General features: G+C 52.1%; 1 long non-coding RNA gene and 1 pseudogene across 1 annotated transcript; one reads left to right on the plus strand and one right to left on the minus strand.

The window, feature by feature from the left end:
* LOC123356693 overlaps window positions 1-16239 on the plus strand; it is a 200773-nt pseudogene that overhangs the window by 117756 nt on the left and 66778 nt on the right.
* LOC123356708 lies at window positions 657-2065 on the minus strand. The gene is made up of 3 exons (XR_006575417.1): window positions 1963-2065; window positions 1177-1265; window positions 657-678 (listed from the first exon to the last, which is right to left on the minus strand). It is a non-coding gene; the product is annotated as an uncharacterized LOC123356708 (long non-coding RNA).

A 16239-nucleotide genomic window follows, 5' to 3' on the forward strand; every position in this document is an offset into this window, starting at 1 on the left:
GGCCACGAAATCTGAGCCATGTCATGCATTTGAGTCTGAGCCCTACCACTGACAACTTTCTGACATGCGTTGTGGATTTTTCTTACATTCTGCAGGAGTTTCTCTTCCAAGTCTTGCCTTCATACCAGCATTTGTCTTAAGAACATGATTTTTCAAGTGCTCTCAAATTTACATGTAGATATTGGACTGGTAGCTAATTCAGAGTTTTGGGAGCATTGCTCCATCGGCTATTGGTGTGAAAAAAAATAATCACATCCCTACCTGACATAGCTTGCTGGCAAAAGCTCTAATGTAGACACGGTTACAGTAGCAAAAAAAGTCCATTAAAAAGAAATCAAGGAAATTAAACACCCGTAAACTACATTAAAGCAGAGTTAAGGTTGCCCAGTGCGGCCTCATGCCCTTCCAGCATGTGTATAGGGGTGAAAGTAAAAACCTCTGAAAACCAGGAAATGACTAACATGTCGGGGTGTCGCTGAAACAGGACAAACCTGAGGGTGCCTTAACTCTTCATTTCCCCTTCCAAGAACCCAGGGGACAGGACTCCTTACCCAGCGAGGTCACATTCTCGTAGTTCTCCTGCATGACATCCCTGTAGAGGGCTCTCTCAGCGGGGTCCAGCAGAGCCACCTCTCCCCTGGTGAAATACACAGCCACCTCCTCGAAGGTCACCGGCCCCTGAAAGAGCAAGAGCCCCCCACTCTGCACCTGCTGCCCAGTGACAACCCCACCGGTCACAGGGGAGAGGGCCAATCACATGGAAGCTGTGGGAGGCAGCTGTCGGCATAGTCCCACCCCACCCCACCCCATCAGAGCAGCCAGGAGGCATCAGGGTGAGGGGAGAAAGAGAGAGACCCTCACCCCTCCCAGCAGAGAGCGGGAGGGGGGCAGGGGTCCTCACATTCATCTCTCACCTACTTGCCAGAGGCTGATACAGGGGATGGAGCCCCCAGCAGGGCCCAGGGACAGCCCCCTGGTGGGAATCCCAACACCCTCCCCACTTGCAGCAGGTGGATGGGAGGGGAAGGGGGATCTTCCCTGGGCCTCACGGGTGGGTTCCCCTTCATCTCTCACAGCAGCCTGCGGCTAAGAGGTTCAGAAATGCCCCCCTCCTTTGTATTTACTGCCCTTCTCCCGTCCACAGGAACCCACCAGCAACTCCCCGGTAATCCCTACCTCAACCGGCTCCACTGCAGCCATTTCCCTTCCCGGGTGCCTGGAAGGATGGAATGAGCTGGAGGAAAACATGGCTCCAACGCTGCAGCCTGTTCGGGCAACAGGGACACGTCAGAACAGGAAATCATTTCCCAGCACGATTCCCGCCCGGGCTCGTTCCCTGCCCACGGATGTTCTAGACCAGGGACGGGCAAACTTTGTGGCCTGAGGTTCCGAAAGCGTATAGAGGGCCGGGTAGGGAAGGCTGGGCCTCCCCAACCCCTAAACGCCCCCTCCCACTTTCCACCCCCTGACTGCCCCCTTGAAAACCCCCGACCCATCCAACACCCACCCCCCCACACACACTCCTTGTCCCCTGATCACCCCCTCCCTGACGCGGCCCTTGGGCCCTTTAAATCCCGGCCCCGGCCCAGGCCCGCAGCTCCGGCGGCCGGGCTGGGGCCGGGATTTAAAGGGCCTGAAGCTCCACGGCGGCTGGAGCCTCAGGCCCTTTAGTTCGCCCCGGGGGCTCCCAGCCACCTCTGCAGCTGGGAGCCCCCTGGGTGATTGAGGGGCCCCGGGACTCCCAGCCACAGCTGCTGCCCCAGGGCCTTTAAATGTTGCGGCCTCGTCGCCTCTTCCGGCTGAGGCCCCCCCGGGACTGGGGCTGTGGGGGGGGGGGGGGAGTCCTGTGAGTTACTGCCCGGGACAGACACATTCACAACCCGGGCGGCCGCCGCGGGGCCTTCACGGAAGGAGCCGGGATGAGGGACAGAAACACCCCCTGCCCCAGGGGTCACGTGTTACCCAGAGACGATGGGGGTCTCCGGCTCCACGGCTCCAGCCCCAGGCGGGGGCGGGTCAGATCGGGGGGGGGGGGACGCGGGGACATGAGAGTTCGCCTGAGAAGCGGGAAGGCACCGGCGGGGGGAGGGGCCGGGGGGGGTCTCTGCGGGGGGAGGGGATGAGAGGTGGGGGGAGGGTCGCGGGGGGGTCTGTGCCGGGGGAGGGGATGAGGGGTGGGGGGCCGGGGGGGGTCTGTGTGGGGGGAGGGGATAAGGGGCCGGGGGGGGGGGGGTCTGTGCGGGGGGAGGGTCCGGTTGACTCCGGGACCCGCCCGTACCAGGCCCGGAGAGGGCGGAAGCGGCCCCGGGGCAGGCTGGGAGATGTAGTTCCGGACTCTCCCGGGAGCGGAAGTGACGTCGGGCGGGGAGGCGGGGCCGGGCTGCGGACGCGCGCCGGGGCCGTTGGAGCCTCTCCCGGGGCCGGAGGCGGTTGGTGCCGTTGGAGCTCTGGGCATGCGCAGATCGCGCCGCGCGGGGGGAGAGGGGGAGAGCTGCCGCCTCCAGGTACCGGAGCGGGACCGGGGCCGGGCGGTGACTCTGCCCCAGTGTCCGGGGGGAGGGGCCCGGCCCCTCTGGGGTCCCTGCGTGGGGCCGGGCTGGGGGGGGGCTGGGAAATGTCGGTGCAGCCCGGACATGGCCGGGGGGGGGCAGGTGACCCCCCCCCCGAGGAGGAGCGGGGAGAGAAAGGGGGGGGCTGAGATCCCCTCGGATTTACCGCTGCCCCCCCCCGTGAGGACCCCCCTCCCCCCCCGTCCCGCCCCCTTTCTCCCTAGAGAGCCACGAGCAGCGCCCAGGGTGACCCCCCCTCCCCCCACCCCTGAGAAGTTCCCTGTCCCCCCCCCCCCGATTGTGCCCCATTTTCTCCCCCCTTCGCCAGTAGCCAGTTCAGGTCTCAGGTTTGGGGGGTTTCCCCCCATTTCCACCTGCCGGGATTTGTCCTTGTGCGGGTGGGAAATGGTTCCCCCCAGTGATTCCTGAGCTGGGCAGAGGCTGGGGGGGCCCTGAGACAGGGACACCTCTGGGCTGGGCTGGGGGGGCCCCTCTCTGCTGGCAACGGGGCCTGGGACGGGCCAGGGAGGGGAGGGAGGAGCAAGTGTCCCCCCCCCATGGAGACGGCCCAGCCCCAGGTTTCCCCTTCCAGCTACTCCCCCTCCCCCCAACCCAGCAGCCCCCCCCCGCCCCCCTCATCACCTGCTAGTCACATTCCCAGACCCCACTGCCAGCCCCTCCCCCACCCTGCCCAACCCAGCATCCCCCCCCCCCCCCCACCGCTTGCTAGTCACTTTCCCAGACCCCGCAGCCAGTGACCTTCTGGCTCCAGCCCCCTCCTGTCCCCTGTGAAACCCACATCACCCAGGGCTCCCCCCCCCTCCCCGGCCGTGTGAGTGTGGGGGAAGGGGAAACCATCCCATTCTGCTGTGGATTGAATATCCCTGTATAACCCCCCCAGTTTCCCCCCTTTTCCCTTGAACTGTTGAACGGTGACAGAAAGTCTCCCCCGATGTTGGCGCTTCTCCCTTATATTGGCAAATATTTAGTGTGTGCCCCATTTCCCCCTCAGGTCTGAAATACTGATCTCAAATGCTTGGAAATCTTCCCGCTTTTCTCCCCAGCTGTGTGACTGAGGTCAGGGCCCTTATCGTATTGACCGTGGCTCAGGCCTTGCCTGAGATCAGGTCCGCCCGTGTGCCGGGCGCTGCACAAACCCTGACTGAGTTTGGGGCACTCATTGTGCCAGGCCCTGCATCAACACCAAGTGAAATCAGGCTCCCATTGTGCCAGGCCCCGCAGAGACCCCAAGCGAGATCAGACCCCACTGTTATGCCAGGTAAAACTGACACCTGGACCGAGATCACAGTCCCCCTTGTGCCAGGCAGCACACGGCTGCGGCCCAGATTGCTGGCTCCATTGTGCTGGGCACTTCAGAGACCCCGACTGAGATCTGTGTCCCCGTCGGGCCTGGCCCTGCACTGACCCCGACCCAGATCACACCCCAATACTCTACTGGGCGCTGCACAGACCCCGACAGAGATCCTGCCCTCACATTTTGTCAGATGTTGCAGGGACCCCAAACAAAATCCGGGATCCTGCAATGCTGGGAGTTGCAGAACCTCCAACTGAGGTCAGGCCCCTGTTGTGCAGGGCTCTGCACTGACACTGACCAAGATCAGGGTCCCCATTGTGACAGGTGCTGAACAGACACCAAGCGTATCTCTACCCTGCCACTAAAAACCCCCCATGCCAGGTGACTCAGGCTCAGAGGGCTCAGGCGAAGGGGCTGTTTAATTGCAGTGTAGATAAAGGTAATAATTGGAGATATACCAATCTCCTAGAACTGGAAGGGACCTTGGAAGGTCATTGAGTCCAGCCCCCTGCCTTCACTAGCAGGAAGATGTCTGGGCTTGGGCTGGGGCCAGGCAGTCGGACCCTGCGAGGTGGGAGGGTGCCAGACCTTGGGCTGCAGCCCCAGCCGGAACATGGACACCACAATTAAACAGCCCCACAGCCTGAGCCGTGTGAGCCCAAGTCAGCGGGCACGGGCCAGCCGCCGGTGTCTGACTGCAGTGTGGACATGCCCACAGGGACAGAGAGGCCTTGCCACAAAAAGCTCAGAGGCTAAATAGGCCAATGGTGGGAGGTGACGCTCCATTTTACAGATGGGGAAACTGAAGCTCAGAGAACTGAAGTAATTTGCTCAAGTTTGCGTGGAGAATTTGGGGCAAAACTGGGAACTGAACCCAGATTGTTTCAATTCTTGTCTCTCCCCTTAACCCCAGGCCCAGCGTGTGTGTGTGCAGCGTTGTTTTGGTCAGTGTTTGCCTTGCATTGGCTTCCAAGGGAGAATTTCCTTCATTGGAGGTTTTTAAGACCAGGTTAGAGACACACCAGTCTGGGAATGTCTAGGGATACTTGGTTCTGCCTCAGCACAGGGGGCTGGAGTAGATGCCCTCTCAAGATCCCTTCCAGGCCTACACTGAAATAATTCTCTTTTGTGCTGTGTTGTGTTTGACGCTGAGCTGTTTCGCATGGTGCCGTTTGGAACTGTGATCGCACCATGTTGTGTAGCAGTTTTATGGTGCATTGTTTTGCCTCAGCGTGTTTGGTGCCTGTGCTGTGTTGGTTTGAGTTGAGCTATTTTCCATTGTGTGCTTTTGTCCTAGGGTGTGTTAGTTAGAATTGTGTTGCTTTCTTTTCCTTTGTATTGTCATTTTATGCTGTGGAGTGTGGGTTTTTTGTTGTGTTTTTTTCTCTGAATTGCCTGACATTGTGTTGTGGTGGGTTTTATTCTGTATGTTTTGTTTTCATACGTATCTATTGTAGGGCAGCCTAGACATGTAGGGCCTCAAGCTGTCATCAAGTCCAGCTCTCCCTGCCGAGGCAGGGCCCGGTCTGTGTGGATTATCTCTTCCAGGAAAGAGACTCCCCAGCCCCCCTTGTCAGACTGTTCCCGAGCTGACCTGCCTTAGCTCTGGGGACACCCACACGGATCTGAGTGGTGAGCAGCTCTGGAGAGAGGAGACCCCAGTGAGTGGCAGCTGGGTAAAGAGACTGAAGTGGGCATGAGAAACCTTGACGTGCCCGAGGTCTCCCAGGCTGTCCGTGACCGAGCTAGAAATAGAGCCCAGTTCTAGGGCTGTTTTGGGCACTGAAGGTCTCTGCCACCCTGGTGTTTCAGGCACTGGTGCAAACCCTTAGGACAGACAGAATTTACACTAGTGCGCTCTGATTGGCACTGGTGCACCATGTCCCAGTTTGAAGGCTTGCGGTGGTCGGGGGGACAGTGACCTCACGTACCAAAGCAGGACGTCAGCAGAGCAGACGCACACACCGTAGCTCTGCCTGGAACACGCAGCATTCACTGCCAGACGGGCTGGGCGATTTTTCAGGGGCCCAGCTTGATGTGCCTGGCTGGGGTGGATTCAGTTCACAGGGGTCTGGGGCGCTGATCATTCGGGATGTTCCTTTTTGCATAGTCAGTTCTTTCCCTTTATCGTTTTCCCCCCCCCCCCACCACCACCTGTGCCCGATGTCGCTCTCTTCTTAACTTGCTTCGGTTATTTCAGTTCCAGTTTTTAAATGGGATCTAATCATTGCAAAGCTGAATGAAAGACCAAACAAACAGAGCCATTTGAATGTTGGCACAGAGCTGGTAGAACTGTACCTAGTGAAGCTCTGCTGTAATGACCTGTAAAATGCATCTGATGAAGTGGGTATTCACCCACGAAAGCTCATGCTCCAAAACGTCTGTTAGTCTGTAAGGTGCCACAGGACTCTTTGGTGCTTTTACAGCTCCAGACTGACACGGCTCCCCCGCTTTCAGGGAACGATTGATCAGAGTTACTGACTCTGGGAGGTGGGGAAGAGGAGAGGCTGAGAGGGAGTTTGCTCCTCACACTCTGTAGGGCCATGTTCAACCCTGGTAGCCTCCATGTTACCTCATCCTCCACCCTCCCCCGTGTGTGTCTGCTCATGTGTCAGAGTGTCACCTTCTGATCATAATGCCACTGGCCTCAGCAGAGCTCCCCGACAGGAGCTACGTCACGATGGGGTTATGGTAGTGAGAGTAAAATACATCGCAAGGAGGGTGTAATTATCCTCAAAGCAAGCACTACAGTCCATTAAGGGAAAGAATTAAAGTACTTTATTACTTAAAAGTACGCTTGAAAGGATTGGATTTTTATTAATAAATTGTAGTAAATGTTGATTTCACTGCACATGCATGAGAACGGCCATACTGTGTCAGGCCAAAGATCCAGCAAGCCCAGTGCCCTGTCCTCTGACAGTGGCCAGTGCCAGGTGCCCCAAAGGGAATGAACAGAACAGGGAATCATCAAGTGATCCATCCCCGTCACCCATTCCCAGCTTCTGGCAAACAGGCTAGAGACACCATCCCTGCCCAGCCTGGCTAATAGCCACTGATGGACCGATCTTCCAAGGATCTATCTAGCTCCCTTTTGAAGCCCGTTATAGTAATGCAAACACACACACACACACACACACACACACACACACACACACAAAATATATAGGCAAAATGGCAAAAATGCTGCTGGAGTAAGTCAAGTTTGATTTACAGATATTTACACTGTAGATTTTGTGTGCGACATTGACAATTTGTGTTTGAACCGTTCTAAAGATCTAGCTTTTTTGGAATCTCAACATTTAATTACATAATTATTGTCTGACCACCCCCATAACTGCCCACAGCTCTGAACACTGAAATTGGAGAAAGGGCTAAAAAATAGACATTGATATCAGCTGTTGAAATTATTAATAAAAAATAGACATAACGGATTCAGCCAAGCCTACCAAACAGCAATCGCAATATGCCAGGGGATGGAAACTCACAGCTAAGGCACCAACCTTAATTCTCCCCTATAGTGACAACAGGCAATCGCCACAGGGCTACGAATAAGGCATTTTAGTGTATAAAGTCCCAGATTAGATTATACCGATTTGTAAAGACACATGAGATTTTTCCCTCAGGGTGTCAAGTACCAGCGCGGGAGCCGTGTTAGTCTGGATCTGTAAAAGTAGCAAAGAGTCCTGTGGCACCTTATAGACTAATGGACGTTTTGGAGCATGAGCTTTCGTGGGTGAATACCCACTTCGTCGGATTCCCTCAGGGTATCACCTTCACTGGGTTGTTCCTTTTATTGGTAATTCCCAGAAGTCAATGGATCAATAACATTCTATCAGTGATGACGTGGCCTTTCAGATTTCTGGGGAATGTCTATAGTTTTGCACTAGGGTCCTGGTTCTTGGAGAGATGGAGCCTTGGTAATATCCGGCCAAGCCTAAGAAGGATTTGGACCTGTTTGATTTTGGGACAGGCCACTTTTGCATAGCATTCACTTTGGCCTGTAAGGGGATGATAGTTCCTTGACCAACCTGGTGTCCAAGGTAAGTCAATCTGTTTAGGCCTATTTGACACTTTTTAGCCTTAACAGTTAGTCCTGCCTTGTAGATGCTCCAGGTGTTCTGCCCATGAATCAGAAAAGAAGGCCACATCATCAAGGTAGGCAACTGCAGATTCTCCCAATCCCACTAGGAGACTATACAAGTTTCTGGAAGGTGGCGTGTGCATTTTGCAGCCCGAAAGGGAGCACGTTAAATTCATACAGCCCTACATGGGCGATGAAGGCTGACCTTTCCTTGGCGGATTCATCTAGCAGTACCTGCCAGAACCCATTGGTTAAGTCTAAGGTAGAGATGAACTGGGCACATCCCAGTTTCTCCAATAGCTCATCTGTGCGTGGCATTGGATAGTTGTCTGGTTGAGTCACAGCATTTAACTTACAGTAGTCCACGCAAAAATGTATCTCCCCATCTGGTTTGGGAAGTAGAACCACTGGAGATGCCCATGCATTTTTAGAGGCGGGGGATTACCCCCATCTGTCCTGGGTCTCCCATTCTATGGCAGTTTTGGCTTGAGGAGCTACCCGGTAAGGTTGGGCTCTAATTGAGCGAGCATTAGAATCATAGAATCTCAGGGTTGGAAGGGACCTCATGAGGTCATCTAGTCCAACCCCCTGCTCAAAGCAGGACCAAACCCAACTAAATCATCCCAGCCAGGGCTTTGTCAAGCCTGACCTTAAAAACCTCTAAGGAAGGAGATTCCACCACCTCCCTAGGTGTAACCCATTCCAGTGCTTCACCACCCTCCTAGTGAAAAAGTTTTTCCTAATGTCCAACCTAAACCTCCCCCTCTGCAACTTGAGACCATTACTCCTTGTTCTGTCATCTTCTACCACTGAGAGCAGTCTAGATCCATCCTCTTTGGAACCCCCTTTCAGGCAATTGAAAGCAGCTATCAAATCCCCCCTCATTCTTCTCTTCTGCAGGCTAAACAATCCCAGTTCCCTCAGCCTCTCCTCATAAGTCATGTGCTCCAGCCCCCTAATCATTTTTGTTGCCCTCCACTGGACTCTCTCCAATTTATCCACATCCTTCTTGTAGTGTGGGGCCCAAAACTGGACACAGTACTCCAAATGAGGCCTCACCAGTGCTGAATAGAGGGGAATGATCACGTCCCTCGATCAGCTGGAAATGCCCCTACTTATACAACCCAAAATGCCATTAGCCTTCTTGGCAACAAGGGCACACTGTTGACTCATATTCAGCTTTTCGTCCACCGTAACCCCTAGGTCCTTTTCTGCAGAATGTTTCTGCCCAAATGTGTGGTATGCCTGTTTGGTCTGTCCTGGGCTGGCTGAGAACATCGGTGCAAAGCTAGTGCACAACTCCTTGATCTGCTGTTGCTGAATACGTCCGAGGGTCATGGAGAGGTTCACCTCTTCCATGCCTGCGTCACTTTTTCCTTGATAGTAGACACCTTCAGGCCACTCAGTGCCATCTCCTCCCTGGGCTGTAAACTGGAAAACCTTGAATTCTCTGGAATAAAAGGGCTTTAGAGAATTAACATGGTACACTTTAGGCTTTAGGGTTGAGGTGGGGGATGCTAGGAGATAATTAAGAGCTCCCAGGCGCTCTTGGACAATAAATGGCCCGTCCCACAATGCTTCCATCTTATGGGCCTGGACTGCCTTCAAGACCATGACCTGGTCCCCTACTTTGAAGGAACGCTCTCTGGCATGTTTATCATGCCAGGCCTTTTGCTCTTCCTGAGCATCTTTTAGGTTTTCTCTAGCAAGGGATAAAGGGTTTCAGAGGGTGTTGTGTAGGTTGTTTACAGAGTCCAGAATGTTAGTTCCTGGAGAAGGCATAAACCCCTCCCATTGCTGCTTCACCAACTGTAATGGCCCCTTAACCTCATGGCCATACACAAGTTGAAATGATGAAAACCCTAAACTGGGATGTGGCACAGCCCTGTAGGCAAAGAGCAACTGCTGCAACACTAGGTCCCAATCATTGGAGTGCTCATTTACGAATTTTATTAAACTTCTCCACCAGGCCATTTGTTTGATGGTGGTAAGGGGTGGCAACCAGGTCGTTCACCCCATGAGCTTTCCAAAGGCTTTTCAAGTTTCTGAATCTGTAAGGATGTCGGAGGGCCAACCTACCCTGGCAAAAATGTCTGTTAATGCCTCGCACACACTTTTAGCCCTGGTGTTGCTTAGAGCTACTGCTTCTAGCCATCACGTGGCAAAATCCACGAAAGTCAGTAGGTACTGCTTTCCTCTGGGGGTCTTTTTCAGAAAAGGACCCAGAATATGCACAGCTGCTCGCTGAAATGGAACCTCAATTATGGGGAGTGGCTGGAGAAGGATTTTGACCTGGTCTGGGGGTTTTCCCATTCTTTGGCACACCTGACAAGACTGGACTTGGGTAGAAACGTCCTTGCCCATTTCCTCCCAGTGGAATGACCTCCCCAAATGGTCTTTGGTCCAGTTCAATGCAGCCTGGCCACTAGGATGATCGTGGGCTAAGCTCAAGAGCTTTACCCGCATAAAAGACCCCCTAAGCTTATTTCTACCAGCTAAGGTTAAATCTTCCCCAAGGCACAAATCCTTTTCTTGCCTTGGATGGTATTGCTGCCACCGCCAAGTGATTTAGATAAAAATCCAGGGAAAAGGGCCACTTGGAGTTCCTGTTTCCCCAAAATATTTCCCCAAGCCCCTTCACCCCCTTTCCTGGGGAGGCTTGAGAATAATATACCAACCAATTGGTTACAAAGTGAGCACAGACCAAACCCCTGGGGTTTTAGGACAGTGAAAATCAATCAGGTTCTTAAAAGAAGAATTTTATTTAAAAAAAAAAAGTAAAAGAATCACAGTTGCAAAATCAGGGTGGAAGGTAACTTTACAGGATAAATAAAAAGATTTAAAACAGAGGATTCCCCTCTGACTCTGCTTTCCTGTTACAAAACAGGAATTAAATTATCCCTTAGCAACGGGAAAATTCACAAGCTAAAACAAAAGATAATCTAACACGTTTCCTTCCCTTTACTTAAAATTTTTGTAATCTTAGATACTCATTTCTGGTAGGTTTTTTGAAAGAATCTTTTCTTCTTATTGGTCCTCTTGGTCAGGTGCCAACCAGGTTATTTGAGCTTCTTAACTCCTTACAGGCAAAGGAGGGATTTTATGCTACTCTTAGCTGTGTGTTTATGACAAGTTGTGATTGTGATATGAGAAGATCTGGGTCTGAGTCCCCCATGTGTGCGATGAAAGGAGAGAGGTGCCTGTGTACCTGGAGCTTCCAGTCTGTCTCGTTTCTGCACTGAGCGGTGCATGTTGTCAGGAGGAAACGGGACTGTTTGCCGTGGGAATGGTCAGCGGTGAGATGGGATGTGAGAGCAGTCTGCGTGCTTCACGCTGGGTGAGTGAATGGAGACTGTTAACTGGAACTTCTGTGAGTAAGGATGAAAGCGTTGTAAAAAGGGGTGAAGGGCTGTTCAATTGACCAAGTGTGCGGCTGTTTCTGGGGAGCAGGCCCAGTATCTGAGTGTAGAACGGGTGTCGGTAGCTCCTGTACAGCGCTGCTCACCTGAAACCACGTTCTGTCTTAGCAAAGGTAAGGTTCTTGATTCTGGGCCATGGTTGTCGTTTTCCCTAGTACTTTACTGATAGGCACCATCTCCAATGGCCGGGGGCACATAGGTGTGTCGTTGGAGTGAAGAGAGGGTCATTGCTGACGTGGGTCAGAATTAGGATTACATTGGTGTGTCCCTTATCTCTGCTTTTGCTGATCTCTCTTCTGGAGGGGCACCAGACAGCTCTGGGCAACCTTAAGTCCTGAATTATCATTTTTTGGAAGTGAATTTCCTAGCTTTTTCCCAGAGCAATGTTGGCGGGAGGAGTTAGCAGCGCTATAGGCAGTTGTGGGTCTCACACAAGTTTGCAATCGGAGGCACAGGGAAGTGCAATGACTTCCACAGGCCTGCTGGGTAAGAGCCAGGAATTGTCCCTGTCCAGTGTTCTCTTTACGTAGTTGCTGGCAGATTCGTGCCAGCTGATGAGTGAGAAGTGACGACTCCCTCTTAGGTGGATGGGCCAATCCCGGGGCCCGTTACCTCTGGGTGATTGATTTTTCCATTCCAAGTCCATAAAGCAGATGTTCAGTGTCAATGCTTTGTTCTGTACATATGATCCATACGCTGATGTCTCAGTCACTGAGTCTTGACCAGTGATGAGCTTTCTGTAGACACCTCGCAGGACCCTCCTCCAAGCGATGTGTTTGGTGTGATGGGTTTGTCAGGTCTCAGGGGAGAGCTGCTGGCAAAGACCAAGTGACCCTTTGCCAAGGGATCTCTGTGTCACTGTCTGACCCCCCTAGGCCAGGGAGAGGGCGACTTTCTGCCAATGGCCTTCAGGACGGGTGCTGAGTTCACTGCGGTGCCCCTCGTCCCCTCTCCATTTCCCTTCTCGCTGTGCTGTCTGGGACGCTGCCCCGCTTCCTGCTCCCCAGGCCACCCCGTGTCTACTCCATGTGCCAGGCTGCTGGCAGCCCCCAGGGACAGGCCATCCAGCCCCTCAAACTGGTGCCAAACCGCTGGGCCTCAGGCCTTCTGGGGTGCAGCTCTGAGAGTCCCATTGTCCCCTGCCCCAGAGGTGGCGGGGGGAGTAAATGTGGACAGCTCCCATCAGGATATGGGCCCCTCTTACTTCTGGGAGCATCTCAGTCCCCTTCGGAATTTACTGGGTCTCGAGTGCAAGTTTCAGCCTGCTCCCCCTTTGAAACTTTGCCCCCCAGCGTCCAAGCAGCAGACAGATCATCAGTTCCTTCTGTATGGGGGGTTTTTACCCCCTTCCTGCCATGTGCTCTGAGCTGCTGGGAACTCAGCTATGGGAAGTCAAAAGCACAACAACAGTCATTTGTCGTCTTTAACATCCCATAATAGTCTATCTGGTGTTGATGGACCTTTCCTGCCAGGCAGGGTGTAATGCGTTCGGTTGCCAGTCAGCACTTCACCTAGGTAAAGTCTCTCTCCTGTCTGGTGATTTACAGAGCCACAGAGCCTCACAATGCAGCTAGTCAAATATTAACCCAGGCAGCAACTCACAAGCATTCAGTAAAGTCTAAACACATTTAAACTACTTGCATCCGAAGAAGTGGGTATTCACCCACGAAAGCTCATGCTGCAAAACGTCTGTTAGTCTATAAGGTGCCACAGGATTCTTTGCTGCTTCTACAGAACCAGACTAACACGGCTCCCCCTCTGATACTTGATTCTAAACACATTGTTATAATTCTAATACCTGTTTTAACAATACTAACACAGGGGAGCCAGACTGATTCCAGCCGTGCGTTTGTCCCTGTTCAGTTAAGACTTGGGAGCTTTTGCACGAGCTAACACCTCATCTGCCAGTGTCACAGGCAGGCTGGGCAGGGATGGTGTCTCTAGCCTCTGTTTGCCAGAAGCTGGGAATGGGCGACAGGGGATGGATCACTTGATGGTTCCCTGTTCTGTTCCTTCCCTCTGAAGCACCTGGCACTGGCCACTGAGCTAGATGGACCATTGCTCTGAGGCAGTGGGACGTTCTTATGTTCACAGTCTCTGCCAGGAGTATCTACTCACTTGGACTCACTGGGGAGCCACAGAAAGAAACAAGATGTGCTGAGGGGAGGAGGCCCCGTCTCAGAGCCCCCGGGGTCACGCTTGTCAAAAGCTAAAACTAGGCCCAGCCCATGAAGGGGGCACTCCCAGGAGAGACTGGATAAAGGCTGGAGCATCCAACAACTTTGTAAACCTGAGAGAGCTGCCTTGGGGACAGTGAGAGGGAGAATCCCCAGAGTGACTCCTTTGATTCTGCTCTTCTCTGGCCTTTAGTTTATAGAATCACAGAACTGGAAGGGACCTCGAGAGGTAGCTAGTCCGGTCCCCTGCACTCAAGGCAGGACTCAGTATTATCTAGACCATCCCTGAGAGGTGTTTGTCCAGCCTGCTCTTAAAAATCCCCAGTGACGGAGATTCCACAACCTCCCCAGGCAATTTATTCCAGTGCTTAGCCACTCTGACAGGAAGTCTTTTTCCTAATTCCTAAAGCATCCCTGCTCCAATTTAAGCCCATTGCTTTTTGTCCTGTCCTCAGAGGTTAAGAAGAACAATTTTTCTCCGTCCTCCTTCTAATAACCTTTTATCTACTTGAAAGCTGTGATCAGGTCCCCTCTCAGTCTTCTCTTCTACAGGCTAAACAAAGACAATTTTTTCAATCTTCCCTCAGAGGTCATGTTTTCTAGACCTTTCATCATTTGTGTTGTTCTTCTCTGGACTTTCTCCAATTTCTCCACATTTCCTGAAATGTGGTGCCCAGAACTGGACACAGTAGTCCAGTTGAGGCTTAATCAGTGTAACAAGAAAGGTTTGTTCAGGTATGTTAGCAACAAGAAGGTGGTCAAGGAAAGTGTGGGCCCCTTACTGAATGAGGGAAGCAACCTAGTGACAGAGGATGTGGAGAAAGCTGAAGTGGTCAATGCTTTTTTTGCCTCTGTCTTCACAAACAAGGTCAGCTCCCAGACCTGCTGCACTGGGCAGCACAGCATGGGGAGGAGGTGACCAGCCCTCTGTGGAGAAAGAAGTGGTTCGGGACTATTTAGAAAAACTGGACGAGCACCAGTCCATGGGGCCGGATGCGCTGCATCCGAGGGTGCTAAAGGAGTTGGTGGATGTGATTGCAGATTATTGTAAAATTATCATATAATTTGGGAACTCTCACACCTCGGGAACTCTCTCTATATATATATTCATACAAGTAAATGATTTGTTAATAATTTAGCAAATTTTAATAATTTAACAAACTGAAACTCAACAAGGCAGATGGAGATAATACAGAAAGTACATTTGGACGACCATACTTACACCCTTATCTTTCTTAACCTTCTTAACCATTATCTTACAGACTTAACTGTTCTCTTTCTCATCACCGTCATTGTCCTCATCTTCCCCGGTGGCCGTCATTCTGGCCCCTCCCAAGGTCTACATCTCTCTACCCTCTGCTGCCCCTAGGAAGTTACTTTTTTAGTAGGTTAAGCTAACGCTGCCATGTCCAATGCATATTGAAGAGGTCCTGATTTGTATTTCCTCCCCGTAAGGTGTCCGTTTTCTATTGGTTAGTATATGTATGATAAAAAACGAGGAGTACTTGTGCACCTTAGAGACTAACAAATGTATTTGGGCAGGGGTTCTCAGACGTTTGTACTGGTGACCCGTTTCACACAGCAAGCCTCTGAGTGCGACCCCCCTTACACATTAAAAACACTTGTTTATATATTTAACACCATTATAAATGCTGGAGGCAAAGCAGGGTTTGGGTTGGAGGCTGACAGCTCATGACTCCCCCCAGGTAATAACCTCACAACCCCCTGAGGGATCCCGACCCCCAGTTTGAGAACCCCTGTATTTGGGCAGAAGCTTTCGTGGGCTAAAACCCACTTCATCAGATGCATGCAGTGGGAAAATACAGTAGGAAGATAGATATATATACACACACACACACAGAGATCATGAAAAAATGGGGGTTGCCATATCAACTCTAACGAAACTAGTCAATTAAGGTAGGTTATTATCAGCAGCACTGATAAGGCCCAGATGAATGCGTGGAGGCAAACAATTGCGGAGTCACTTAAAGCATTACAGGAACAGGAACAGAGGAGGGACGCACATGATGAGACCATGGTCAGGCTCATGGGGGAGAGAAGGCCCATACACAGGCAGACTGTGATTTTGATATTTTGTTTTTATAGCCCTGTAACTAGCTAAGTGAAAAAATACACCTAAGTTCTTAAAGTATCGGCTTTACAGGCAGGCCTGACTATCTCTGTTCTAACTGTGGGTTCTACCCCTTCCCCCATTCTGTGTCTGTCTTGTCTATTTAGATTGTAAATTCCTCAGTGCCTGGGCCATCTACTATTCTCTGTTTGTACTTTGCCTAGCACAAAGGGGACCCACTGTTAGTTGGCCCTGAGGCACTAAGGTAATGAATATGATTTATAATCATAATAATTCTCCTGCCACTTTGAGCCAAGGAAGCTGGCCTTGGGATGTTACTGCTTAAAAATGAGCTGGGATTAAAACCATGGACTATTCTTTGTGACAAGTATCCCACAAATTCCACTGACCTCCCTTCTTTTCTTTGCCTGGAATAGGGTTTCCAATTTCCAAACCTGATGTGATCTCGCAGCTGGAACGAGGGGAAGAGCCGTGGGTCCCGGACCTCCAGGGCTCTGAGAAAGAAGTGCTCCCGAGAGCTGCCTGCACAGGTGAGGACTTGGTTAAACCAACTCAACAACTGTTTGGGAATGCGGGAAACATTTGGGATGCCCTACAAAGACCCTG

Source organism: Mauremys mutica, chromosome 26 (assembly GCF_020497125.1).
Source record: "Mauremys mutica isolate MM-2020 ecotype Southern chromosome 26, ASM2049712v1, whole genome shotgun sequence".
NCBI lineage: Eukaryota > Metazoa > Chordata > Testudines > Geoemydidae > Mauremys > Mauremys mutica.